The sequence below is a fragment of the Anas platyrhynchos genome, chromosome 15 (assembly GCF_047663525.1).
Source record: "Anas platyrhynchos isolate ZD024472 breed Pekin duck chromosome 15, IASCAAS_PekinDuck_T2T, whole genome shotgun sequence".
Lineage (NCBI taxonomy): Eukaryota > Metazoa > Chordata > Aves > Anseriformes > Anatidae > Anas > Anas platyrhynchos.
Genome location: NC_092601.1, coordinates 13,549,856 through 13,577,749, shown reverse-complemented (window position 1 = coordinate 13,577,749; position 27,894 = coordinate 13,549,856). Strand labels below are relative to the sequence as shown.

The window sequence follows — 27,894 nt, the reverse complement described above, 5'->3', positions numbered from 1 at the left end:
GAATTTGGTCTCTGCCTGGTGCCTGCACTAACTTGCTCTTGTTGGCTCAGTTCATGTACTGCAGGTAGGAGCCCTTAGCAGTGATTAAAGAAGCGAAATATTTTAGGCACGCCAGAATGTAGCCATTCTCCCAGTGAACTGGGCAAAAATAGCTCTGCAGGTAGATAAATGGAAAAGGAGGTGCTTTTATTCCCTATTATATTAGGGACCGGTTATTTTTGTTCTTCTCCCCATGCAGGCTGCAATGAAGCAGAATGATATTTCTGCAGCCAGTGCCTGGCACAGGCTGTGTCCAGCTTTTCGGTCAGCACCTTGGGAGCTGAGGCAGGGAAGGCTGTGCCTTTGCTTCATGTGCTTGCCGGCCAGGATGTGAGGGGAGATGTGGACAGGAGGAGAGGGGAATCAGTGCTGCTGCAGAAGAGGGGATGGAAAGCTTGTCCTGCCTCACGGTTTTGTGATTTCTCCTAAGTTCTTATCCTTTAGTCTACATTTACCACCGGAGGGGTTCATGGCCTGGGTCACCTCTCTCCCTGCTTGTTGGCCACAGGAGGGCAGAGAGAGGGGGCAGAGAAGGGAACGGGAAGGACCCTGCATGGAAAGGGGCAACAGCTGCTGGGTGCCCACATCATCCTGACTCTTGTCTTCTCCCCCACCCTAAGTAAAGCCATGTCAGAGCTCTGCTGTTGAATACTGGAGTTGCTTTCTGCGAGGACATTTGGACAGCCTTAGTCTCAGTCACATTTTAAAGATCATCAGACCTCAGCAGAGAAAGCCCCACGGCCTTCTACAGGACAATGTAGGGCTGGAAAGCACCACCAGGGCCTGAAAGAGCAGCAGCTATGAATAATTCAATTAATCTCTGCAAGAAAATGAGTAAATAACAACGTTGTCCTAAGAGTTATGCTTAATGTTCCTTGAATGTTGATAATTTTTTTTATATAATTTAGCATGCTGGGCTCTTCCATCCCTGGAGTTCCTTCCAGATGGGATAGCAAAAGTGAGAGAAAGAAAGCTGTCACTGCCATCAGCGCGTTGTTAGAGCTAACGCAGGACTTGTCAAATGATGCCTGGTTGCTGCTGAAAAGCTCTGTATTAGAACGAGGCTGCAAAACTGCAACATTTATCACCTGTGAGCATTATTTGAAAAGATCATTTAGTATCTGTCAGGGCTGCTGTAATATTTTTTTGGCCAAGGAATTTAAGTGGGAAGATGTGTGCGCGCGCGCTTGCACTTCTGATTAATTGTAATTGTAATCTCACATAATGCACTCCTCAGCCTGACATTTTTAAAGTAAGGGTAGGTTGGTTATTCCTGAAATTAATTATAATTCAGATTTTGGAGTGTGAAATGGATAGAGAGCTTTCTGTAAACCCTTTAGCCACAGCCAGAATTTGCACTGATTTATTATGCACTGCTACTATGCTCTGCTGCTCGTGTCATGAAATCTTTAGGAATTTATTGTGAGAAAATGGCTCCTTTTCACAAGTTGGATGCAAGGAGAAGATGGAATTGGTATTTTAATTACATTTTTATAAAGGAAAACAAAGCCATTCAGGCCTGTGGTCTTTGGTAGACCTGATGAATTGATTTTCTGGTGTCCCTAATTCGGAGAGCAAGAAAAACTTTTATCTGCATAAATCCCTGGGTGAAAGTTTTAACAACATGAAAAGTAGTGTATGCTGGGATAACTTATTTTCTTTCCTGTGCGGGAATAAATTACCCAAGTCAAAACACTTCCTAGCACTTCAGCTGGAATGGTCTTCCTGTGCTTCCCCTTTAGGTGTTAGATTCATTAATGCTTTGCTCTGGAAGCATTAAATCACTTCAGGAGAACTTAATGACAGTGGCAGCAGAGTTATTAACTTTTGAAATCAATGACTACCCAAAATAAATGTCTACTCCTAGGAGGAGGTTTTGGAATGACAATGGTTTGCACAAGGTGTTATAGAGGAAACAGCAATGGCAGCATGAAGACTGCCATCTTAATCCAAATTACCATTAATGTGTAAACAGTGCTCTTTAATAGTAATGAAGAAACTTCCCAATTGATAATTACAATATGGTAAACTTTAATGCTCTGAAGTCCAGAAGATGGAGGAGAAATACAATTAAATGCTGTCTGGGTTCTTGTAGAGTAAGTCAGATGTGTGATTTGGATCTAAGTAAATGTTTGTAGCAGTGTGATGGGTATCGGTGTATCTCCGTTGGATATCAGAGCCTCAATGGGAGCTGCAGGCAGACTGTTACAGAAGAACAACAGATTTTTTCATTAGGCTCTTCCCTGTTGGCTAGGAAAGATAAGGAAGCCTTCTCCCCTGCTTGACTCATGCAGTAGATAAGATAAAGATCTTTGTATGAGATAAAAGCTAAGTGCAGCCAGAACTTGGAAGAGCCATTTTCTAGGAGGCAAACATTAACAGGCATCAGTTTGAAAAAGAAAATAAAACATTGATTTATACTGTGTTATAGAAGAATTATGATTCTGGTAGTGAAAGCAAACTCTTAGTTGTTGATTCCAGATGTACTTTCTTTTGGAGACCGGGACTGGACAGGGGCATTGTCTGCAGGTTTCAATTTCCCCCTTTGGAGGCTGGGGAAATTTTGTCCTTTGCTCTGAGATGGCCTTCGTACCATGTCTACATGCATGGCGTTACTTGCAAAAATTGCTAACCATAACAGGCTGTAGGGTTTGTCTTGTAGGGATGAGCATTTCTTGAATTTGTGTTGTGGTAAGGGTAAAAAGACTTCTTATTCTTCAGCACTACCCAATTGCTGTGCTGGTATCATACCCCCGTCATTAGACTAACTCAGAGCCAAGCAGTAGGGCTTTCTTTCCTTGGAAGGCTCCCTCGTCAAAACGGTGACAGGGTATAGATCGTCCATTTCTCTCCCTCAGATTTTTTTTCCCTTTTTTTTCCCCTCTTAATTATCTGCATTGCTGCTCTCTGTGTATTATCTACCTTACTTGCTTTCATGAATATAGATTCTAGGGATTGTGCTAGCATGCTTTCCCTTCTGTTCAGAGATCCAGCCGGTGCTGTGTGCAGTATTCTAGCAGCATATTGTACACTGAGGCTGCACGATGAGCTAGACTGAAGCCCCCAGGGACAAATAACCCAAATACAGGCCTGTGTTCCTCTGGTAACTTGGCTGTAATATACCGTTCATTATGTGAGTGCTGGAGAGCCTATGCTTTTATGATTAATGTTACACAAAATACAATTTTGCTGTTGCACTGTCTCCTATTTCAGGAAATATTTCCCTTCTAAGTGACTAAGTTCTTTTGTCAATAACTCAAGTAATACAGTTTTCACATTATCCAAATTCTTGGGCTTTCCTCCCCCACCTTCCCCTTCCTATAGCCCATCTCTCTGGAGAGTAAGCATCTCACCCTGAAACCCAGAGTAAAACTCAGAGACATATCTTAACGTTACCTAGGTTTAAAAAGAATATTGAAATACAAAACTCTCATTAAACATCTATATATGGAGACCCCATTAAAACTGTGTGAATGTGCTTTAGTGGGAAGGTATAAATGAACCAAAGCAGTCTCCTCTGCAGTTCAATACCTGAGCAAGGCAGAGGCTCGGGTAGAAGAATTATTTGCTCTTGTTCAGGTTGGATGTAACATGGTTTAGGCTTGCTGGCATGCTGCAGTCCCTTGCTGCACTGATGCTTGGCTGTCAGCAGCTGGCAGGCTGCTGTCTTTTGGGGAGCAATGGGACTTGTGTGCCCAATGTTTGCTGAAACCACCTAATTAATCAGAGAACGAAAGTGAGAACGAAGTGGAAGGATATTCAGGTATGATCATCAGGTATCTTGCATAATGGATTGTAATAGAAAGTGGCAGAAGATGCTGGCAATAAAATCTGAAAATGAAGTGCATTCATTTAGCCAATTAAGATCAATCAGTGGAGTGAAAGGCACTGTATTGGTTGCAGCTAATGCTGAGTTAACATTTTATTGCTAGTAACTAAAAAATTGGCTTAATTTCCTATTTCAAATCTGTTTCCAATGTTTGTATTCACTCATAAATAATGAAATAATAGTATTATGATTTATTTAATTTTTCTCACCCATCTTTCCTAGTTGCTGGAACATGAGCTTTTCCTCTAATTCTAAATAGCCAATTTTCCCTGCCTTCTTGTGACCTCTCTTCAAAACTGTTTCATAACAGTATCCACCCATGATTTCTTTTACTGAAGTGAAAAAATGATCAGGACTATATATCTATTTCCTTCCAAAAATAAAAATCTTTTCTTGAATGCTGACCCTTACCTTCTCCACGGAAATACGGTTTTCTACAGTTGTTTGATTTTGGAGAAGAGCTTTAATTGGAGGCACAGAAATAGCAGCAACGTCCTTTTGCTCTAATAGCTTGTTGGCTCAGAAAACCAACTAGAGTTATCCTGAGAAATGAATTTTTATGGGTGTGAGCTCTATTTCCCTTAGGGGTGTGTGTGGTCAAATTGCACCAGCAAATCCTTCCTAATGTAAGCCAGTCCTGGGCCTGGAGGAATAAACTGCACTGGGAGAGGCGCTCTTCTGCTGGTGAGAGGACAGCTACGCCAGGCAGCGGGTGCTGGGAGCAGTGTGGAGCTGGGATGTGAACCTGGGCTCAGAGGATATTTCGTATCAAGCAGCTCCATGCTCTAAGACCCCATTTCCCCATCCTTCTGGCCATATCAAATGAGAGAAGTTTGGCTTGCAGAGAAAAAGGGATTCAAATGACTCTAGGCTTTTGGATCTGGACTCCATCCTGTTCCGGGTGTGCTGGATTGAAAGCAAATCTAAAGCTGGACAGAATGCGTGAAAAAAGCATAGGTGGCTTCTCAGCTAGAGAAGAGCTTCTTGCCATGCACAAACTAAATGTCTCATGCAGACCTCTTCCTCTTGCTAGCTCCTAGTGGCAAATATTTCTGGTCCTGAGCATTGTTTGATGACTCCAGGGCTAGAAACAGACAGCTGTTTTTTCCTGCATGTCTTTGTTCAGCTAAACTGAAATCTTCCACAAAGTAGAACAGTCTCAGACAAATGGCAAACTATTACAGTGAGATTTTGAGAACAGCTACTTTCCACTTTTCTGCCAAAAATATAAAGCTATAAAACCAAATCCCACCCCCCAAACAAAAAAATAACAACAAAAAACAAACACCATAAAATCTTATAAATAAAATGCAGGGCAGAGGAGCTTCCTGTGGTTTGGGGGAAAGGAAAAGACAATAGAAAAATATGTGGCATCCTACAGCAAAACCCCACATGGACAGCAGTGCATACTTGATGCAGTTAGAAACACAACAAAAACAAAACAAGAAAACAAAAACACCCCTCCCCCCCCCAAAAAAAAAAAAATAATAAAAACACCACTCCAAGATAAAGTAGATCACGAGTAGTGTGAAACCCCATTGCAGAACTTGTATGACAATTTTGATACGAGTGGGAGATCAGCGTGCTGTGTGGTGGGAGATGATCTGCAGAGTGCCTGAAACCCAGCTTGGACCTTATTTAGAGGAACTATTCATGAGGGCTGTGTTTTGTAAATGCAATGCTAAGAAAATGTGCAGTAAATTTAGGAAGAGAAGGGAGATATTTGGTTGTATTTGTGAAATGTCACAGAGTGTTTCGGGAGCACTTTTGAGAACGTTTGGTATTGTTTTTGTTGTGTCTTATAGTAAAAGCATGACTGCAGTGTCACCTTATAAATTAAGCGGATGCCTCAGTAGACATTAAGCAACAAAAGACTGCTTTTACTGGTGCAGATAAACCTCAAATAAGAAAAAACATTTTTTCTTGGAGCGATAACCAAACAAGTAATAAGACGAGTGCAAAGCTTTACCTGGTTTTATCCAGCACCTGCCTGTTCTTTTAAAGGCAGCCCCAAGAAAACACTGCTACTTGTAAATTCCCATGTGCCTGAATTAAGAGCAAATGGTGCTGAGTGTGGTAAAGATGTGGGAAACACCCTAAGGCCCAATTGAAAAGAAGAAACCACACACAACACAGTTATCATCTATCCTGGGATGTTCTCCTCTTTACTACAATGTCTGAATGAAAACATTTGCTTATATCCTGCAGCACTGTGCATCTGATTCTGCTTTTGCTGACATCTGTGGTGAGATGCATTAATAAAATTGGGCTCCTGCCCATTGATAGGATCTTCCAAGTGCTCACTTCCCTGTGAAAGGCAGCAAGAAGCAGTGTAGCCTCTTAGACTCCAATGACCCTTGTCCAGCAGAAAGCTGAATGTTTCGTGCTGATGCAATTAGTCTCCACTGGTGTCTGTAATAGAGCAGGTTTCCTGCCAATATACTGCTGTAAATGTACTGTGGCCAGTGGGGATACTGGGCTTGCTCTGATGTCTTGGAGAGGAGAGATGGTGTTTAGGATGTCTGTACTGCTAGATACGGCTTCCAGTGTAGCTGGAGCAAACATTTGTGGCTTTAGGTTGATGAAGTGGACTGCCACAATCACTGGGATGGATCCAGTAGTTTTCAGGGTCTTTTCCAAGCAGAACGTCCAGCACAGACTTGTCTTTTGTTTGGTTAGATAGCCCTGCCTTGCATGACAGTGCGGTGGGATGCAGCCCAGGCACTGTGTGATGCTGAGCACCCTCCTCTGCTGTCACTTGGGTTCCTGGCAGGAGGCCAGAAGGGATGAGGCTGCGTGCCAGCTGGGCACACATTTCCCCACAGCTCCTGGACATTTCTCTGCTGCTCCCCAGATCTGTGGCTATAGCCCAGAGACATACTGGAAACAGACAGATCTCCAGGAAAGGCCTCCAGCAGTGGCACAAATTAGGCAAGGATTCAGGCAAGTCTTAACCTGACATTTTTCAAAGTGAAATGCAAGACCTGCTGCTTCCAATTGCTTTTGCCCAGTATCAGGCAGTGAAGTGCAAACACCACCATTGAACATGGGCAACAACAAGGAGAGAAGAGTTGAATCAAATCTGGGAGGAAAATAGTTAGATGGGGGTTTCTCCCAGAGATGTCACACCTCCAAGCATTATTCAAACCTTGCAAAATTAACTTCTGCAGAAAAGCTGTAAAAGGAGGGAAAGGGGAAAAAAAGATTATATTCCAGTGGAGCCAAAGACCATGGCCTCTTTAAATGTTATTAAGTCAATAATTAAGTGAATTTGAAGTGTGAACTGTGTATCCACTCTAAATGGATTAATGATATGAGAATTCATACGAAAATTGCTGTGTTGATTTTATGTTAATGGCTGTTTGAATATAAGCTGAACTATTAACCAAGGATAAGTGGAACTAATGTGCCAGCATTACTATAGAAATATAATTGAAAGGATGGCCTGCAATTTGCAGAGGGCCTCATTTCTATAGAATGGGTTGGGGGAACAAAAGCTCCCTTGGACAGATTGGAGGGATGTCAGTTTGGGCAGGAGAGCTGTAAAGGGAGGGATGCCTAAAGAAGCATGCACTGCTTAAATAAAAGCTCCGGGGAGGTGAGTAATTCAGCTGTCAGTAGCAACGTAGGAGACATCCCCAGGGCAGGGGATCTGTTTCAAGATCACCAGTTTGTGCTGAGACTGCAACCAAGGAGCAAATATTCCCCAGACCTTGGAGGTAAATCTGGGCTTAAAGCTACTTTTTATGTGAGCCAGCCTTTCCCCTTGTTCCATCCCATGCAGAAGGCAGGGTGGTGGGAATGGGGAAGCTGCTTGAAAAACACAGGAAAAGCTGTGTCAAGTGGTGGAAAGGAGGCACTGTGGATAGGAACAGCATGAAAACGTACAGAAGGAAATGTAAGCTGGCTGTCAGAGTGCTTTTCCAAGCAGCAAAGTCTGCTTGATAGTGGAACCCCCATTTCTCGAATCATTTCAGTGTAAGCTGGACAAAAGCCCTCAAGAAAACACCCCAGACTATATTCGTGCTTTGACAAGCTAGGATGAACTATTCAGTCATTCTGACTCTTACTTCCTGGGGGAGATGACTTAAAATAAGGATAGGATTGAGGGTGCTGAATGCCCATCCCGGTACCTTGCAGCTCTCCCTTCCCTCTAGGAGGCAGGAGTTGGGGTGCTGGACAGGCAGCCTCTGGGCACAAAGGCAGGAGAAATCAGGGGTACTGTGGCTCTTGAAGCCTTGGTATCCCCTCATTTATGGCTGTTTTATGTGTTAGTGTGGTTCCTCGTGGTCTGTGGGAGTTGGGGTCTGCTCTCTGTAAAAGTATTCTCACCTCCACCTCTCCTGGGGCTGTCTCGAAAGCTGTAAGTTTAACGTGACTTCTGGTTTTGAGATGAAGCTGCGGGTTCTCAGATGCTGCTGTGTGACTGCTAGGGACTGGAAAAATACCAGGTGGACCTGGTTGAATGCCCAAAGGTCTGTGACAGCCGTTGGTTCTTGACTTAAATGAGAGTTACACCAAGCTCTGTAGGTTTATACATAAACCCAGCAATGATTTGTCAGAAAATAAATCAGGGCTCAGAATTTATGGGCAAGTAGTGCTTTATAAACACAAAACTGGCTAGGTGATTAAAAGTGTTGTCTGTAATATAATGCTGCTGATACTTAAAGAAAATGTAAATAAAACCTTAATCATGTTTTTCATCCTTTTGAGGCTTGTCTGCCAGAACTACAAACAAACAGAAGCAGCATATAGATGTTTGGAAATTAAGCTGCATGATTAGCTAATCTCATCTTACCGAGTCATAATGATAAACTGGATCGTACCTATTTTGTAGTTTATTAATGTTAGTATGGCTGTGCTTCAAGGTCAGAATTTTTATTCCTCTAACTTAATAAAAATGCATGTTTGGAAGAAACTAAAGTTCTTTTGTATTATACATTGCAGAAAACACCAATATTCATTGCTTGGAGGCATGAAAAATAAAACACATCTTACAGCTCTGGGTGAAATTCTTCCATTATTGATTTGGTTCTGACTATTAATACACCAAATGTTGTATTTTTCACTCAGAGCCAAATATCCACATCCCCAGAATATGCAGCATGCTTAGAAATCTACATCTCTGTGTGCAAATATATATCTGCAAGTTTACAAATGTAATTTTGCATATTTACATGTTCAATTTGTCAATGCCCTTCTCCTCAAGATATTATATATATTATCAAGCATTCAGGCTTAGCTCCCTGGGTCTTTCTCCTCGCTGGTGCAAAGCTCAGTACAAGTAAGCATTATTCTCCGTTTGTACTGGGATAAATGCCTCCTTAGTGCTAGGTTTTGATATGTTCACTCATCCTCCTTGAATATCCCTTTATTTCCCTGGTAGCCCAATTTAGTGATGGGCATACCAGTAATTTCTTTTGCACTTAGAGTAATATAACACTTGACACAGGGAAAGATATGTGAGTAGCTCTTTGTAAAAGAGAGGATGAATGAGTGGAGGTGGTGAAAGACTGAAATCCAGCAGCAGAAGTGGGAGCCTCTGCCTGGATGAGGAGCTTGGCAGGGTGGGAACACCAGTGGAGAGGGCTGGGAACAGCTTACCATTGCAAGCCTTTTCTTTTTTTTCCCTTTTTTTTTTTTTTTCTTTTTTCCCCACAGTACCAGAGCTGTGTGTCCTTTCATGGCAGACATATGGGCAGCCCTTAATGAGGCTTACATTATTGCTACTTAATATGCAAGTTGTTTTAAAGCAAGCGAAACTCGCGATGGTAATGAACACTTAAGCAAAACACATTTTTCTTCACTGGCCCATTACTATCTGGAGATAGCTAATATCCGGTAAATGATTTTTCTCTCAAAGATAATGCCCAGCTAGGCTGTTAATGCCTCCTCCCATACAAAGATGACGTCAGGTCCTCTAAAAGTAGGAGCTTGGCTTTAAGACTACAAAATCTAAAAGCAAAATACAAAATCTGGTGACATTTCCATTTGCCTTTGGTGCCTTCAAGGGAAGCCCAGGTTGTTTTTGAGCCTTCATCCAAAATCATCAGAGCTAAGCAGTTATTTTTAGTTTTGCTTGTTCTCAAGGTTAAAATTCTCAGTTAAATGCTTTCAGTAGGTGAGGCTTTCAGGAAGATGCCAAGTATAACAGAAGTCATGTTATGGCCACCAACTAGTAAGACTTGGTGAGGGAGCGGGCACACAGAGCATATTTTGCTGCAATGTTTTGGGCAGAGCTCTGGTCCCTGAACCGTTGGCAGGAAAGCCGCTTCTCTCAGAGAGGAAAAGGTGACTGGCACACAGCTTCCTGCCAGTCCCTGAAGCACACTGCAGCTCTGATGGTCAGCTGCCTCTGCAGGGGCAAATCTGGCTGTCTTCTCATTTTATGGGCTCTCAGAGCTGTGAGCTGCAGGGTGGTGCTGGCCTTCTCAGCAGCATCACTTGCCCACAGCAGACTTTAGTAAAACCCTTTCTGAATGCCCAAGGAGAGAGCAGAGAAGAGGATTAACCCCTCTGTTTATTTGCAAGCCTTTCTGTTTTGAAGAGCAATGACGCTTCAGATGCACCCACGGTGTGCATAGCTCTGGCACCCTGAGAGGCGGAGGAGAAACCCAGCTTGGGAGCTGGAGAAGTGCAAGAGGTGTAATTTGCCCTTCTCTGTTTCAAAGTGTTTCCTTGAGTCTAAGCTGGCTCTAGCTGCAGTCCTGTGGAAAGGGGAGAAGAAGATGACCTTGGGCATAGTACAGACTCTGCCACAAGCATGGGGACTTGCTTTGCAGAAGGTGCTGTTCCTCCCACCAGCACCATCTCCGATGGCCTCCTTCCCCAGCCAGCACCAACAAACCCTTTGCAAGTGCCTGAAAAAATATCATGGGTTGCTGTTCTGCCTCCAGAGAGTTTGTATTCCCCACTTCTTTAATAACCTAGGCTGTTAAATTAGAATAATATTAAGGGGCAGTTTAGTAAGGTTGAAAAGGCAAAAGCCCTGCCAACTTGGGTAGAAAAAATATCTTGAGTTAGGCTTACATGAATTGCACAGAGGTCTTAAAAATCATGGCTAAACGGACTAAATTGGCCCCTTTTTACTTTGTGTTCTGATTTCTGGGTCTTTAGGGTACAATCATAAAGTCTAGAAAATTACTGTTAATAAAAACTAAGAGAGGAGCTAGCTGAGATCCTCATGTCATTGCATGTTCCTGGCAGCCAAAGCTGAAAAACGCTAAAAAAAATCACAGGATTCGAGATAAAAATCATGTGAGCTAGCAACGCTCTCCCCGTGAGATCCTGTACCTCCTTCAGAGAAGGTAACTGTGCTTTTAAAATTACTCCATTGCAAAATTAATCAGGGGAAAGGATCAGCTGGAATAAATGGAAGGGAGTTTTGCAACGACGGAGATTTATGGCCGGAGGAGGCTGACTCATCCCTCGCTGCAGCTCTGGTGCACGTCCTGTCACGCTGCTTCGTTCTGGGCTCCAGCCACGTTTGAACTGAAGGCATGTTGTATGTCTTGACTTCCTTCGGAGAATCAGCAAAATCAGAGCACCCTGGGTTGGGGACGTTAAGCGATTTCTTATTGGGAGGGTGGCGAGGCAGCAGGGAGGTGAAATCTGTACGCGACCACAGTGCACAAAATTGTTGTTTTCTTCCCTCAATAAAGGAAAAGGCCCATTTTCATCTTCACCCAGCCTAGGTAATATTTCTGAAGTTAGTTAAACTCACGTCGTGAGTGCAGAGTTATACTTAGTCTGTCAGATCCTATTGATTTCGACGTACCAACATTTTGTTGCAATATTGCTAAGTATATTCTAGTTGTTCAAATAGTGCTTTCCAAGGCTTCGTTCTCCGTTTGATCTGTGAATGATTTACAAACTGCCTCTGATTTCTGAGCTCACTATTAGGTGCTGGGCCACACAGTTATTTGGAAATGTGTATGATTCAAGCAAATCATTGACAGCACATGAAGCGCTCGTGTGTGAGGGGATGTTCAAAAGCACGGCAGATAAGTGAGCGACAAACGAACGTTGAAAGACCAGAAAAGCACAGCTTCTAAGCCCTACTTGTACCTGTCTTCTAGGTGATGTGGTTGTGCAATGTAATCAGCCATGTTATTTTTACTTTGTAATTTTGATGGTTACAGCCATCCCGGAACAGGAAAATGGTGCAAGGGGAAAAACAGATGGTGAGAGGGACCTCTGCCATTCCAGCAAGCCCATGTCTGCCTCTTTGGAGTCCCTGATTGATTTTTCCCATAACTACTAGTGGTGTTTTGACCGGGAACATGGAACGAATTTGGGTGTTTTTCAGCAAAACCAAGGGGCTTTGAGCTCCCTGGGGGTGGAGGAGAAGACTCTTCCAAACATTATTATCTTCATGTGTTTGCAGTACCAGAATTGAAATACAGGCTCGGCTGCTTGGCTAATTGTGCTCTCAAAGTTGATAGCTGGAGAAAATGTAGTGAAAGAGCCCGAGGTTACTCTGTACTGACACCTCAGGTGTAGTTTGTCCCCAAGTCCTGCATGTCATTTGAAGGGAGGTTGGTACAAAGTGTGCAGCTCCAACTGACTCTGCTGTGTGCTTGTTTCAAATATACCTCAAACAAATGTATGGAGGAGGATTATTTTGGGACTTTGTGAACACAGTGCTAGAGATACAGAGTTGCTGTAAATGCCCGGGCGGGAGATGGATGGATGACAGCATGTTAGTACTTGTTAGGGAAGAGTTTTGGGAACACAGTGCACCTAATTCTCCTTTCATTGATACTGAAGAGCTCCATTACCACAAAGCAAAAATATCTTACCCCAAAAAAGGCATTTCTTGGCAGAAGGATACCAGCTGTGGCCTGTAGGTCGCAGCAGAGTGTATGCTTTTCAATAGGAAATACTCACTACTTCATCCTTTGTTTTCCCAAACTAGAATTCCCCAGTAGGATAAGCCAACACGTATCTGGCCATATTGCTAACAAAATACTCAGCCTTGACCTTGCTGCCAGATGACCGTCAGAAGAATTTTATTTCTTTAGTTTTTCGCTCTGTGGGTGTGAGCCGTGTTGGGTGGGTCAGAGCATGTGAAGCAGCATCAGTGCCTTCCCCCTCGGCTGTTTCCAAGCCTTCTTCCCTTGGCTCAGACATCATGGCCTGGCACAGAGCCTCTTTGTAGAGTTTGTCTCACCAAAACCAATGGAAAGGACAAAGGCGTAACAAAGAACCAGGGAAAAAACAGGTCCTGGAGGCTCTGTTCCATTAGGTCAATTCATTTTCTTTAATGCACTTTGTATCTGGCCCCAAAGTTACATAAATGCAATTTTACCATGTAGTTGTTGTTAAGCTCATCTATCGCATAACAATGGAGATATGCAAAAGATACGATGCCACGTGGAGTGATGCAGCGAGAGACTGTTCTGCCACGCTAATGGGGTCCCATCACGTGCTACAGGAATGAAAAACCTTAGCAGAGTTTGGTGATATAACTTTCTGGATGTAAAGGTAGGAATAAACAACCACTTCATACATCAGGTTCATTCACTTTATTGACTACTCACAAAATATTAAATATGAGTAAGAAAAAAATACAAACCAAAATTGTATGGATGTTTCAATGACAAAGTGTTCTGGTTTTCACCAGGAATTGCTGAGAGGCAAGCGCTTTGTGAAGACCGTCATGAACATGTAAAAATATATGAATGCCAATGGAAAGTATTGACTGAACAATCTCCTTTTTGGTGGGAAATATGTTTTATCAATATTTGTACTGATCTGCTTGAAATACTCAAGGAAGAATGGGAAAAACAGTCAAAACTCTGAAGAATTTAAGACGTGTTTGGAACTGGCTGAAAACCAGAAGTCATCCTGAATTTATTTTTTTTACAGAAAAAGCAGCCTGTTTCTTCAGGGTTTCATTTAGTGTAAGACCAGAAAGGACCATGAGATCATTTACTTTGGCATTTTATTCAGTGAAGGCCAGTTACCCCTATATTTAGCCTAAAACTTATATTTGGTTGATTTTTATTTTTTTTTTCAGAGAAGTAACTAGCGTCTAGTTTTGATTCGTATTTGGTTAAAACTGCAGAATCCACCATTTCCTCAGTATTTTATAGAAGCAGTTTATAACTAAAAAAAAAACAAAACAAAAACAAAAACAAAACAAAACAAAAAAACACTTTGTCCTGACTCATGGCTTTCCATCTTTCTGTATAGTCCTCCTTGCTGCAGGCATGGCCTATGTTCCTCATTGATAGCTGTGAAAATTTTCATTTGACTGCATTAAAGTGCCCTAGATTACTCAATACTGCACATTGCTCCCCATGGTTAATCTCTTCTTATCTTCTGATGTCAATTCCTACATGTCAGAAACTGCAGCCCATTGCTGAAGCTCCAGACTGTGGTTAGCTCACAACCATTTCATGCTACAGCCTTTCTTCTACAGATGTTTCCTAATGTTTTTATAATCAGCATGTTGTGTTCTGCTAAGCCATATGACTCACCAACTCCAAGTGTGTTACATCTATGCAACTGTCTTTATCAACCAAACTCGTAATCTCATCAATGAATGAAATCACATTTATATAATGAGACCTGTTTTCCATAAAATCATGACTACTGGTGTTAATTATATTGCTATACTTTATTATTTTAATTAATTGCCTTTATTAATTGAAGCTTTGTCAGCTTTCCACTGCTTTTCTTAGCACTGCTGCTGGCCAACTGGCCTACAGTCACCTGGGCCATCACCATTCTACTTTTGACTCTTGGCACCACGTTAGCAGTCATCCAATGTTCTGGAATTTCCTGTGTGTTAGTCTATTTATTAAAAGTTAACTTCAATAGGCTGTGGCCCAAATACTTCACATTACTGGTATTCTCTGTGCTCTTCTACCTCAGTGGGGACACTTTTCTATTAAGGGCAGGGAGGGGGAACTGCCATCACAGATACATGTCCCTCAGGAACTCCTCTGCATCAGGGCTATGCCCACGTTAAACTGGCAGATATTCTCACCTTCTGGCTTCTCTGTTATGACTGGGCAATTGCTGTAGTTGTTCTTCTTATGCATGGATGAAATCAGATAGATTTTTGATTTCATCAAAAATGTCAGGACAGATGTGCCCAGCACATCAGCAGCACCAGTCACCAGAAGTATCTCGTGTAAAGATTTCTGTAGTTCTGCCACAGTCAGAGCCAATGAATCACTGGAATCTGTCATATGTGCGACTTGAGGCTAGTGTTACTTCACAGAGCTGAAAACCCTGCAATCTCCCCCACACAGAGACAGACATCCGTTACTCCACCAGCATAGGCCACGAGACGGCTGGGGAGCTGTCCCCATTCCTGGGGAGCAATATCTGTTCTGGGGGGGTTACAAAGGAGACCTACGTGGTGTGATGTTTCTACATGAGCACAGCTAAAAGCACACGGTCAGTCTTTTCAAAACAGAGCTTGTGGTTAGTTTGGTGTGTTAAGGAAAACTCTGAGCATCTCTCAGGCTTGCTATCCAGACAGATATATTTTATAGGAGCACTCTGCAAAGCAAAGCATTCTGTGTTTTTTATACTTTATTTTAGGTAAATAAACAGAAGTACTTATGACAATTAATTATCTGATGGTTATTCCCAGGGAGCCAGGATTACATGCCAGAAAGCTGAGTGAATTTCTCTATCAATTGTTGGATGTTTAGATCCAATGATCAAGCAGCCTGTTCAATGTAACACATGCTCAAGTTTACATGACTAAAGGAGGAGGAAAGTCGTGATGAAAGAACAGCATTTGGATCCAACTCCCAGACATGACGGAAAAGAAATGAAATGCAAAATTGTCCAGATTGCAGCACGGATCCATCCATCTACAGATTAATATCTCTCTTTCCCCTCTCAGAAGTGCAGATGACATAGTGGTAGACTTGCAAATGGATCTAGTGCAGAATGTGTGATCGAAATCAGCCGTGTGAGCGAGGAATTTTGCCCAAGAGGCAGGTAATTTAGTACAAGTCTAAAAATCTCTGCCTTGGGAATAAGTAGTAGTCTCATTAGCAGCATCTCCACCCGCTACGTGTCCCCTGTTGCCCATTGTTCCGTGCAGACCTTAACAGGAGAATCTTATGTATAAGCAATGGTTGCTCTGACTTGGACTGTAGTCCTATAAGAGTTTTAAATCAGACTAGCAAATGCCAAAACCTTGGCTGAAAATTTGTGATGTAAGAGGCACTTATTAAAGGTGCCTGCGAACACAGCTCTCATCGTCCGCATTTGCATATGCAGAGGTTACTGCAAATAATTGACAATAATGTCAAGCATATCTTATTTATGCTATAATTATTTTACTCACATATGTCACTGAGCATAATTGTTTTCTCAGTGTTGTAGGATTCCTCCTACAGACAGGGAGCTGTAGAAATGTCTTTCTAGCATGAGCTCAGGAGTAGCTGGAAGAAGCTGCAGCTAAAGAGAGCCTGGGATATGCACAGCTGTTCTTATTTCCAGCTGTTTTTTGTATGTTCCATGGGTGGAGCAGATGTTGATAGCTGTTCCCTTATAAAATATGTAATACTGTACTTTATGACCTAATATATTTTCCAGTCCCGGGGCCTGATCCAGAGTCCACTTAGCTCTCTGAGCAGGCTTCCAGCAGCACCAGTAGAGCTCTATCAAATTCTTAATGAACCAATGCAAGTGAGAGGTAATTTAGGGCCATTATCTTTGTAGGGTTGCATATGGTTCGGTGATGCTCTATCATTTGCCTCCAGAGTTCTCTCCCTGCTGCTTTACTTGCTTTCACTAGTTGTTTTTTTCACCAGCCTTTGGAGATTTATATCCGACAGCTCCGGGTCTCTTAAACTCTCTGAGGCTACTTGCCACCAACTTGCAGACTTTGTACTCTCTTGCCTCCTTGGCAAGCTTCCCTGGGAAAGCTCCAGGCCTAGCGACGGGTGACAATGTCTGATGACATTTGGTGGCACTCCTTCTGTCTCATCAGTCTTGTCATACTTTTCTGCATATGTGTCGTCAACTGCAGCCTCCCTAATTGCAACTTGGTATTTAAGTTTATCGTAAAGGCTGTTTGCTCGCGGGTCAGGATATCTGCCTGCTGAAGCCTTGGGGAATGGAGTGGCAGGAGGAGCACAGTGGAGCTTTTTGTTATGGTAGGCTGCTGCAAATCCTTTCTCAGGAGGGTAATTTCTGCACGGGAGGTGCAGGCTGAATTTGGGACACAGGAAATGTAAAGGAAGGCAAGAGCCTGACTGCTGAAAATGTACTGAAATGGGAAAACCAGGTGGAAGGATGGGAAGGGGCTTTTTTCCTGTACTTGTAACTCAATGTGCTGGTTGAGACCCACCTCTGCTTTCTTAGGATGGCATCTTCAGTTTGTAAAAAAAAAAAAAAAGGCTTAAAAAATAGGATATGCCCTTTATGCTAGGAAGTGTTTATGTTTGGTTTGACTTCTGTGTACAACACTCATCTCTGTGCATGAACCACTTGAACAAACAGATATTGCTTTGTCTTTTCTGCAGAAGATGAGATTAGACTGGCTTTTTGCTGCTTTGGATATGATTCAAAAGGTCTAAAGCAATTTCAAAACCAGCATGGATGTGCCAAGTACATATATATATCACTGGTTTGATGTGGTTTTGCTGGGGACTCCAGCTATTTCACACCTACTGGATGTTTCTGGGAAACATTGTTTCCACTGCTGCGATTTGTAGGTTTTGCTCTTGTTTGTGCTTGTCCCATTAGATCAAATGAGGCTAATGACTGAGGGATAGCCATGCTTCCCAGGGATTTGAAGATTTAAATGCTTGAAAGCTATTAGCAGACATGCTCTGCCGTTGAATACATAGAAGCCTTTTGCTGCAGGGGATCATCCTAAAGGCTGCAAGAAAACAACATCTCAGTATTTTGACAACATCAGCTCACAACTTCGTTTTAGCTAGAACAGTCTTTTCTGATCCTAATGTAGGTCATGGCTGCAAGTTAATTTATTCCATGTGAGGCCATGATGCTGGATATGCTCAGAAAAGCAGGGTTCTCCCAGGGTGAGAAATATTTATGTTGAATAAGCACTTATAGTTAATTTCATTTTTTGCCTCCTGAATTTCCCACTTCCTTTCCCATGCTTTGCTTTGCCCCTCTACTTCCTCCTTGCTTCCCTGCATGAGCAGCCTTACTTCACATCCGTCATGCAACCAGTTGAACTCCCATGCTCTGCAGAAATAGCCCCATGCCCATCAGGGCACACGGCTCTTCTGCAACTCTCTCTGACCGTACTTATATTTACAAGCCAGGGCAGGGACTGCATGCTCTCCCCCTGCCAGGCATTTTGAGGTTGGTGGATCAGAGCCTATGTGGCATCAGTAGCCAGCTCCTCTGGACCCCTTACAAACCTGCCCCAGGTCCTCCTCAACTCCCCTGGGCCCAGGGCAATGCAGCTGTCTCCTGTGAGTTCTGGCTTTGCCTGAGCTTTACCCAAATACCAGTAAGAAAAATGCTCACGTTGACTCTGGACTGCGTATGCAACAGATTTGGTTCCTGTCTGTCTGTTCCAGCTGGGGGACTGGCATACCCGGGCATTGATTTAAACCAGGTGATTGGTAAAACTGTATTCTTAAACTCAGTTAACACACTTTGTCCTGAGCAGAGGCCTGCATAAACCAAGACGATGCCTTACTTCAATAAGCCATGTATTGGATGAGTAGTTTTTAAGGCTGGTTGGTTGGTGATGATAAGCTGAGGGGCTTTGCAAGCAGCCTCCCTGGCACTCTTGCAGGGAAGTTGCTCTAATACCATGTGTGTGCACAGAAGAATAAAAAACCTAATTAGTGTCACCTGAGATGAAAGCTCTGTAATCATGGCTGCAATCTCAGAGCAATTAATCATCCACCTACATAAGTCACCAGACTCATTTTTCTGTTTTGTCTCTAACTTCTTTGCAGATTTAAAAGAACTGCTGGAGCAAACGAGACAACGTGGGGCTCGGGATCCCAGCTCGGTGCAGCTGGCTGGTGAGTCACGGTGGGAGTGCAAGCCCAGAAAATGGCCAGGGTGGCTTAACAGCTTCTGTCCCAGTCCCCTGCTGCCATCTTTCAAAAATTCACCTCCCATTTTATGAGCTCTCTGTGTGCCTGAAAAGGCTATTTCTGGAAACTTGAACTGAACTAGTTCAGCTACTTTGAAGACTGCAGAGCCTGGAGAAAGAATAATTTTCCCATACATATATATATGTGTATATATATATATATAGGTTGAACTTCTGTCTATTTAGGTTTTTCGTATTTGTTTTAGAATGGTTGTGCTAAAATGCCACGAGCCAAAAGCAGTGTAATCTTAGTCCTCATGGCAGAAAATATAAATATTGAAACTGTAGAGAAATTGGCAGTATATGGCCAAGTTGAATGTTTAAGCCTCTTACCTGGAGCATCTCTTTCTAAAGCAGCACCATAAAATTGCCAGGTTGCCATAATGCTGGGTGCCTTACTAACTGGCTGTGCAGTAAAACAAGCCCACAAAGGAAAACATTTTCCCTATTTAGCTTGTAAGTTCATTGTGCTGCATTTCCAGGAAAGCTTGATTTTCATAGCATGTTGGAGACCGGGTCTTCAGTTGTTATGAAGTGCTATGGCTCCACCTAAGTCAACAGATTTCCGATGGTTTGTGGTAATTAAGGGAGGCACTGAGCCTCCAACACCCTGTCAGAGAAAGCAAAATGTTCAGTTTCTCTAAAGCAAAATGGCAAATTTTTTAACTGCTAAAATCTGGGGGAAAAATATATTGAAATAAATTACCTTGATGTGCTCTTTACACCAGCAAAAGGGAAATTTTATCACTTTCATCCTACATGTAAAAATGTTGTACACTTTTACAAGCAATGAAATTGTGACTAACAGTGAGATGGAGACAGTGTAAGTTACACAAAAGAAATGGCAATGGGAGAAAATGTAAATATTTATAACAAGGTGAAACAAAATCTGTAAAATTACCTTACTTTGAGACATATGGATACTATCACTAAGGATAATAGAAAAAGAGGAAGAAAAAAAAAAAAAAAAAAGAATTAAATTCTACTTATAGGGACTTGGGACTAATCTAATAAAATATACATGGCTACACAGTACAATTTGTTTCTACAGCTTTAAATTCAGGAAGAATATATCTCAGGATTACATTTGTGACTACATCTCATACTGCTTTTTTCCCCTCAGATCTGTATCAAGTTGGACCCAAACTTTCATCACATATTAAGGCAAACTCCCATCATATGCAGTGGGCTAAATTCTCTTCTCATTTACATGGAAATGGGAGGGTTGATGGATATTGTATGCAGGTCACAATGTCAGATTTCCAATCAGATCATCAAAATTAAGCAGCAGTTTGATAAACCCAATTTTCCAGCTGGAAACACAGTAGTCCTGATAGCTGTAATCTTGGTAAGTGATTTCTGACCCAATTTTCATATATAAATGTCCTTGCAGCACAGGCCTTTTTTTCCATCTTTTTTTTCAGTGCATTTTTGCAGTTTCTATCTGAGACACAAAACATTATCATGTAAATGATAGTTTTCTTAGAAAGCAAATCCACTGGGATTGTTAATTAGAATATCGTTGTGAACATCTGAAGCAAACTGTAGCACACTATGAAGTCTTGAAGCGATGCTGAACAGCACTGCTCACATTTTTATTTCCTGTTCACTGCTAGAACTATTTGGCAAAGATGATGTCTCAAAATACACGGCTCAGTCACATAAAAGTTCTTGCAACTGTGACAAAGTGAAGGAGCTAAAATATATACAAAAACCTTCTTTGGAAGAAGGAGCAGGGCAAAACGTGCAATGAGAAATTATATTATAAAAAATCTTTAATTTATCACACGGGCAATTTTCAGATTGCTGTGTCAAGGTCCTTCATGTTTATGAAAATTTTCTGCACTCACCTAATAACTGAGTCAAGGAGAATCTATCAATTTAATTTTAGCTTTGGCTGGAGAGTTGGACTTTTTAAAGAATGCTAATGATTTTGTCCAGACATTAATAAATCTGCAGTAAAACTCAGCATGCAAAAGACAGATGAAGGGACATTTTTGTCCTTCATTCCCTTTCTCTTTTTGGAGGGCTAGAAATATTACTCGTCTGTGCTAGGGACAGATTTTTGAGAGCACGGAACAAGATTCAGATGTGCGATTCAGGCTAAAGGCAAATATCAAACCAGAGAGAGACTGCTGCCCTTTGGCTGCAGGGAGACAACCAAGTCCCATGAAAGTGGATCGGACTGGACCTTTGAGAGAACACCATCACCCTCAGAAAGAAGAAACTGTGTGGCAGCTCTGGGGATGTATCTGGGTGAGGTGGCTCTGTAAGGACCCTCAGTTTAAGCCACTATTCCCAGAGCATCTTCTGAGCATTGCTGGAGACAGCACATTGCTCTGGTGTAGTCTGGCTGAGTTTACAAGCTTTTCCTTAATTTTAAATCAACCACCACCATTTGAACTCCCACAGGAGCAGGTATTGCAGTCTTGTGACCACGTCAGGTCAGAAACCCACTTAACAGTAGGGAGAACCTGAGCATTTTCAACTCCCATCTGGCTCACCAGCAGCTGAAGACTTTCATCGTCATGCACAGGAGCCTGAGCCTCTCTCACAGTGCTAAAAGAGGATAAAGAAGGAAGTTGACTGGTTTTTTGTTTGTTTGTTTGTTTTTGTTTGTTTTTTTCAGAAAGGTGGATGTTTCTGAATATGAAGCCCAAGACACAGTTTAGTCCTTTCGGTACCACCTCTACAGGGAAAACTTTAACTGTATTGAGCTCTGAGTAACTTAGTTTGTGACAACTTACTTAGTCTCTCCAAAGTATCAGTCTGTTCCCCAGAGCATTAAAAAAACAAATGCTGGTGTCCAGCCTATTGCCATGGCAGCCCTGTGAGGATTTATGTGATACATTGCACACCAGAGTCCTTCAGTTATTCCTCTGTAAGTTAATAACGAAAACAGAGCTATATAAGTTTGGGGCTAATGCTATATGCAGAGATACAAGAAAGCCTGAGTAAACACTTAAAGTGAAGGAAAGTAGTGGCCAGAAGGCCGGGTTTTCTCCATTTTTGTTTCCTCATAAATACAAATATGCAATACTCATTGCTCTCTCCTGCAGTGTCCCAGGTTTGGATCAAACACAGAGTAGCTGTTTCAGTTATCAGCAGTGTATAAATCACTAACAAATTGCATCAAGACAACATGTGGACTTTGCTGGGTGGCATCACTCAGGAAGCTTCCTGCAAACTCCATCCCAGTTTAAGGTCCCAAGGGATTAACAGAAAGAGACCTAGCATAGAAAACAAGCCCTGGAATTTGAAAGCGACCAAAGCAAACTCCTTCTGGAAAATGGACCCGATGATCTTCGGTACCTTTGGGTATCTATCTATCTATCTATTTATTCATTTATTTATAAGAGCTGGAACACTATTTCTAATAAAATGGGTTATTGGCGAGGTTTAGGAATCTTTTAGGATTATTTTTTTTTCATAAGGATTTCTCCAGCTTTCTGTAAAACGTTTTCTCTCCATACATATGGCATATATTCTCTTTCCGAGCAAAGTGAGTGAGGAGTACAGTCTCAGGATGAAATGTTTCCAGCATTATCTGGTGAAAATACACAGTTGGATTGGTTCCCAAGTCCAATGTCTTCTCTTCTTACTTACTTGCAAAGCTGTGGCAAGGCTCCAGGAAAGAGGTGGAGCACCCTGCAAAAATGCAAAACACACACTACCCCGAAAGCTCTTGAAATCTGAAGGTTTTGCCTAAGGAGTTTGCTGTGCAAAGGAATGATAGGATAGGAAGCAATAAAAAGGCAAAGAAATTTAAGTTGATGGACAGAGCTGTTTGTAAAACATAGTTCCTATCCATCTCAGCGTGAATTCTGTCTTTGCCCCCCTTCCTCTGCTGAGGTGATGGGCCTAAATGGAGCAAATACTTAAAGCATGACCCTTCACAAGTGATTACATAAATGAAAATTCCAAAATGCCAGAAAAGACCCCAATTCTGCAAGGGCCACAGCACCCATGGAGCTCTGTGCTGGTGCATAGCCCCAGAGGTCAGTATACTGCAAAGAGACTCTGCCCATGAAGGATGCTCTCACCCACCAAGAAGTACTGGAAAAATCAGGCTCCGGTCCTACGAGAATTTACACAAAGAAGAGCTGAGCAGGGCATTTTCCATCAAAATGCTTTTTCAAAAGAAATCACTTGTGAAGGTGGAGGAATTGATGTTTTCATGCAGTTTTTCACTGAGAAAAAAAAAATTCCCTTGAGAGTTATAGCCTCATGCTGCCTTGATAAACACACACATACTTTCTGGCAAATGGTACAATCCTGACATGTCATCTCATTGTCTTGTGAATAAGTAGCAGATCTCTGAGTATCGGTGAGAAGAAACAGATGATTTTTTGGCTACTTCACAGCAGTGAATACTCCTCTGCTTGAGCATCTTTAATAGACACTTCAGTACTTTCACATAAATCATTTAGAATCTATCTAAATGTTAGAGTTTCTTAATGTTTTAGGGGAAAAAAAATGGAGGAAAGAAACCCTTACCTGGTGCTATCTGATATTGCAGAAATTTGCCCTACTAGATAATACAGATCAGCCCCAAACTGTCCTGTGGGTCTTTACATGATATAACCAGCATTCAGTCAGTGTGCCAGACTACACATCTGGGTAGCAGGTTGGTGCATTTGTGGGAACAGGCACATTCCACTCCAATCTATAATATACAACAAATGCTTTTTTTTTTTTAAATAGTGTTTGGTATTCCAAAAATAAACTGTGGGAGAAAGAAAAAACAAAAAAAAAAAAAGAAGAGAAAAGAAAACCTTGTTTTATTTTTCTTATGGAAACCATAATCCTACATGATGGAAACAGTAAAAATTCAAGCTCATAAGGATTTTTGATGATGGGATAACCCTAGGTTCTTTGTTCTGAATATAAATTGATACATTAAAATGTGCTCATAAGAACTGCAGCTTTAGTGTGAATAGCCAAGAATAAGAAACTCAGCTTCATAAAATGACACCTAATGTGAAAGCTGTCCAGAAGACATTGTTCTATATATACTCCAAAAACATGTCCTTTTGCTTTTAAAGAAAAAAAAAAAAAAAAAGAAAAAAAGAAAAAAAAAGGTAAAATGCAGGCTGCACTAGAAGATTTTGTTAAAAATGGGGTTGGTATTCATTTTTCAGTGTTGGTGTTTCTTTATTACAGACCTTTATAAAGCCAGTCAAGCCAATTCCAATGAAAATTAGCTTTTGTTGCCTTTATTTTCTTTTATGGAACAATATGGGACATAGAAACACCCTTCTAAGCTAGTGGAATCACTCTCTCTTGTTCCAGAAAGAAAAAGTCCGGGTGAAATTATTGCCCAGTACAACCAATTACAAAGCTGATTTACCCCCAGCATTTTACTCACGTTCCCTAGACATGGATATACTAGGAGATCTGCTTTCATTTGTACGAGCACATCTGGAGCAGCCCTCCCAGCTGCAGTGAGAATGCTCTGTGTCTACCTTGGTGCTGTAGAGTGAAGCCAAGATTTTGAATTACATAGATTAAACTTCCATTACTGATTTTCACTTATCTTATGTTGATTTGATGCCAATATAGTTTCAGGGACACAAACAGAATTTGAAATGACAGAAGTATTCCAGGAGATCGGAACTGAAAGCAAAGAGCAATTTTGTTCCAATGTAAGTAAAGCTGGCTTGAAAATTAATTGTATTAGGCTCTATACTCTTTCTGCTGTAGCAGCTGAGGATATTAATGTTTTAAATGAATGAAGGCAATTTCTTGGTGGAAATGAGCCTCGGTGGCTGCTTACAGGCAGGTAGGGAGAATAAGCTCAACACATTTCATGACTGTGGGTGGCTGGGCAAAGAAGAGAAATCCTATTAGTGCCCAGTTAAGAGAATGGCAGTATCATGAATTCAGTGCTTATTAAAGGATCCAGGGGGATTCCTGGCATAGAGACCCAAATCCATAGGAAATTAGGCCCCTGAATTCTAGTGTTCAGAGAATCACTGTTTTGTGGAAGTACTCTCAAATACGAATGATGAGAAATTGGTCTCGTTTATATTCCTGAAAATCAGGAATAACCCCAGAGCAAGGAGATGGAGTCATCATTCTTAGATATTTCTACAGCTCCCATGACCTCAGAATCTGAGTGCTTTCTATATCTATGTGGATCAATTATTGCCTGTGAGCCAGGGAGACGCTAATATCCTCATTTCACAGATTGCATCTGAGACATTGAAAGACTGGAGCCTTATTTTCTAACAAGGTTTAAATCTATAACATCTATTGGTTTCATTACAAATCAAGGGACTTAAGATAATCTGTACTAGGTGGTTCGCTCCAGAAAAGATGCGTTAGGGAATGGAATTGAGCTGACATGTTTTGCATCCATGGTTACCTCTTTAATCACGGAGCCTTCTTCCCTGGCTGGGAAAGACTATGCCTCTTCCCCGCTATGCAATAGCCTGCAGAGCTGATGCAGGAGGTAAATGGGAAGGGGAGGAAGGGGGAGAGTGATGCCCTTATTTTTACTTTATCATTTTGGGAGGTGATCAGATACTGCAGTCATAAGTATTCTGCAAGAACTGGGTAAATAACAGAATCCATCGTCTGATGGCAGTTGCTCATTTGCAGTGTCTCACATCAGGGCGTTGTTTCTTTCCTGTGTTTTCAGAGAAAATTCCTCCCGGGGTAATGATGAAAACTAGTCACAAATCAACACAACTCAGAATATATGAGAATCATAAAATATTGCAAAATAAAGCAAACAATACAAAAGCCCAGTGCTTTCATCATGTAGAGAAAGACCTCCAGAACACCAAGGAATTTTGGAACTATTTCAGAGAGTCAGAAATCCTGAAACTTGGCTATTTTTCCTCTCAAGGCTTTTCCTTCTCCCTTTCCTCTCTCCTCCCCAATGAATCACTCAGTAATAGAATACATTACCTGGAAACACAGCAGGAGTCTTGGCCTTAGTATAAGAGAGCAGATTATAATGAGTATCATGCTAAAAAGGAGGGAGTAGAGAGCATCAGCAGCCAAAAAAGATATGCAATTTGTGGGATCTGATGTAACGCAGACAAGATGTCAGTGACGGGGTGGAAATAAAACAATGTCAGTCACTGTGAATTAATTATTTTCCTATAAAAACAAATCAGCAGAGCAACGTACCACTCAGTTGTATCGAGTCATGAGGTTTGGCTGTCACACAGGGAACTGGTCATTTCTTACTGCCTGAGGGCTTGTGTGCTAGTCTGGTAGAGTACTGAAAGTCTCATTGCAGGGCAAGCAGGCTGTCAGAGTTGAGCCGAAATTGCAATTTCCATTATAAGCCCCTTATATTGAGGAGCTTATAAACCCAGCCAGAAAATTTTGCTTTAGGCTGAAAGTGAGCTGACAGGGTCTCAGCACAAGAGCAAGTGTTTCCAGTAGGGAATACTCTTCGTTGTGATGAGAGCAAGGTTCGAGTTAATGAATGAAGGGAGGTAAAACAGTAATTATGCTCTAAGAGGGAAGAAAAAGCAAAACATTCAAATGTACACAATACCAACTCATATTACTTTTTGGAAGCACAGTTATGCATTATATCAGTGGTAGACTCCCCTGCAATGCAAAAGAGCTGTTGCTCTGCCTTGCGGCAGAGTTTGGTTTAATGCAGCAATTGGAAATGTATGATAAAAAGTCCTTTTTGTGCCCAGGCCTGACCTTCCATCTCCACCTTAAAATACAGACTCTCTCAACCTTTCTGTTGTCATCCCCAACTGCATAGTATTCACAATGCAGCAATTTCTGACCTGCAGAAAGCCCCCAGTGCCAGGGTGTTTTTGTTCCCAGCACACAGTTAATGTAAGGAACACATCACCCAATTTAAAGCATCTGGGAGTCTGGCATCAAACTAAGCTATAGAGCTGCTGCAGAGGCATAGGCACCTCTGAGCCCTCCCAGATCAGAGAACAGGAGGTGCCTGGTTTTCTCCAGTGTCTGCAGAAGGATCTTATGTGACTTGGTGTTTAAATCTTAGATGGCAAAAGATAGAGGCAAAGAATCCCACCACAAGTGTCTACAGAGAAAAAATTGTCATTACATCCCCTTGTCACTACCATACTTTGCATAGCTGTAGCAGAACAATCTCTAGATGATGTTGGAGACTGAAACACCTACAGCCCTTGGAGGTTTGTAATGATGCTCCAGCAGTTTTACAGACCATTTGGAAACAAATGTGTGTTCTTAATCACAAACTTTACTCCATGCTGACAGTGCATTCCTATCAAACTTGATGTTTTAAACATCATTAAAAAGCAACCAGTAACTGGAAAAGAGGTAAAATGGTGACAGGAGCAGATCTTTGGTGGGTGTGAAGTTTCTACCTCAGTCTCTCGTAAGGTACCACGTTTTTCTCTCCTTGAAAAGACTTAGCCTGAAGAGGTGATTTCAGAGAGTCAGGCAATCCCTTTGCTGAGCGTTTGGCTTGTGCATAGTGAGCACTTGGGCTTCTGGGGGTCTGCCAGATGTCACAACTCTAAAATGATTTACTTCATGCACAGATGTAATATTTTGCATGGGAAAAAGAAAAAAATAATAATAAAAAAGAAGAAAAAAACAACAACAAAATCCTCTACACTGTAAGTGAAGGAACTTCTGAGAGCCAAAGATGATCATTTTGGCTAGGGTATTCAGAGGAGCTCAGAGGAGCAATGTTACCAGATACCAGTGATTATAAATTGCTGTTGGAGCTGTAATTTCTTACAGAACAAGGAGCTGAACAAGTCCTGCACTGAAAATAAGACACTGAAGGTGCAGCTCCTCGACTGGCCCTATGAGCTGCTCCTTGCCAGCTGCCTAGCAAATGAGCAATGCCCAGTTAAGCAGTGGGCTGTCTTGTACACAGGAATTGCTGTAACGGTGAAAAATAGGCAATTACTGTGAAATAGCCGAGTGTCCATGGGCTCATGCTGAGTGTTACCCTGCAGTAACCCCTGCACGTAGCCTTTGA

At 41.9% G+C, this 27,894-nt stretch overlaps 1 long non-coding RNA gene across 1 annotated transcript in view; it reads left to right on the top strand.

Annotated features, from left to right (window-relative positions):
* LOC110352820 (uncharacterized) overlaps window positions 1–27,894 on the top strand; it is a 186,811-nt gene that overhangs the window by 21,915 nt on the left and 137,002 nt on the right. The window contains exon 4 of the long non-coding RNA XR_011803683.1: window positions 18,790–18,858. This is a non-coding gene — a long non-coding RNA (uncharacterized lncRNA). The remainder of the gene's footprint in view (window positions 1–18,789; window positions 18,859–27,894) is intronic.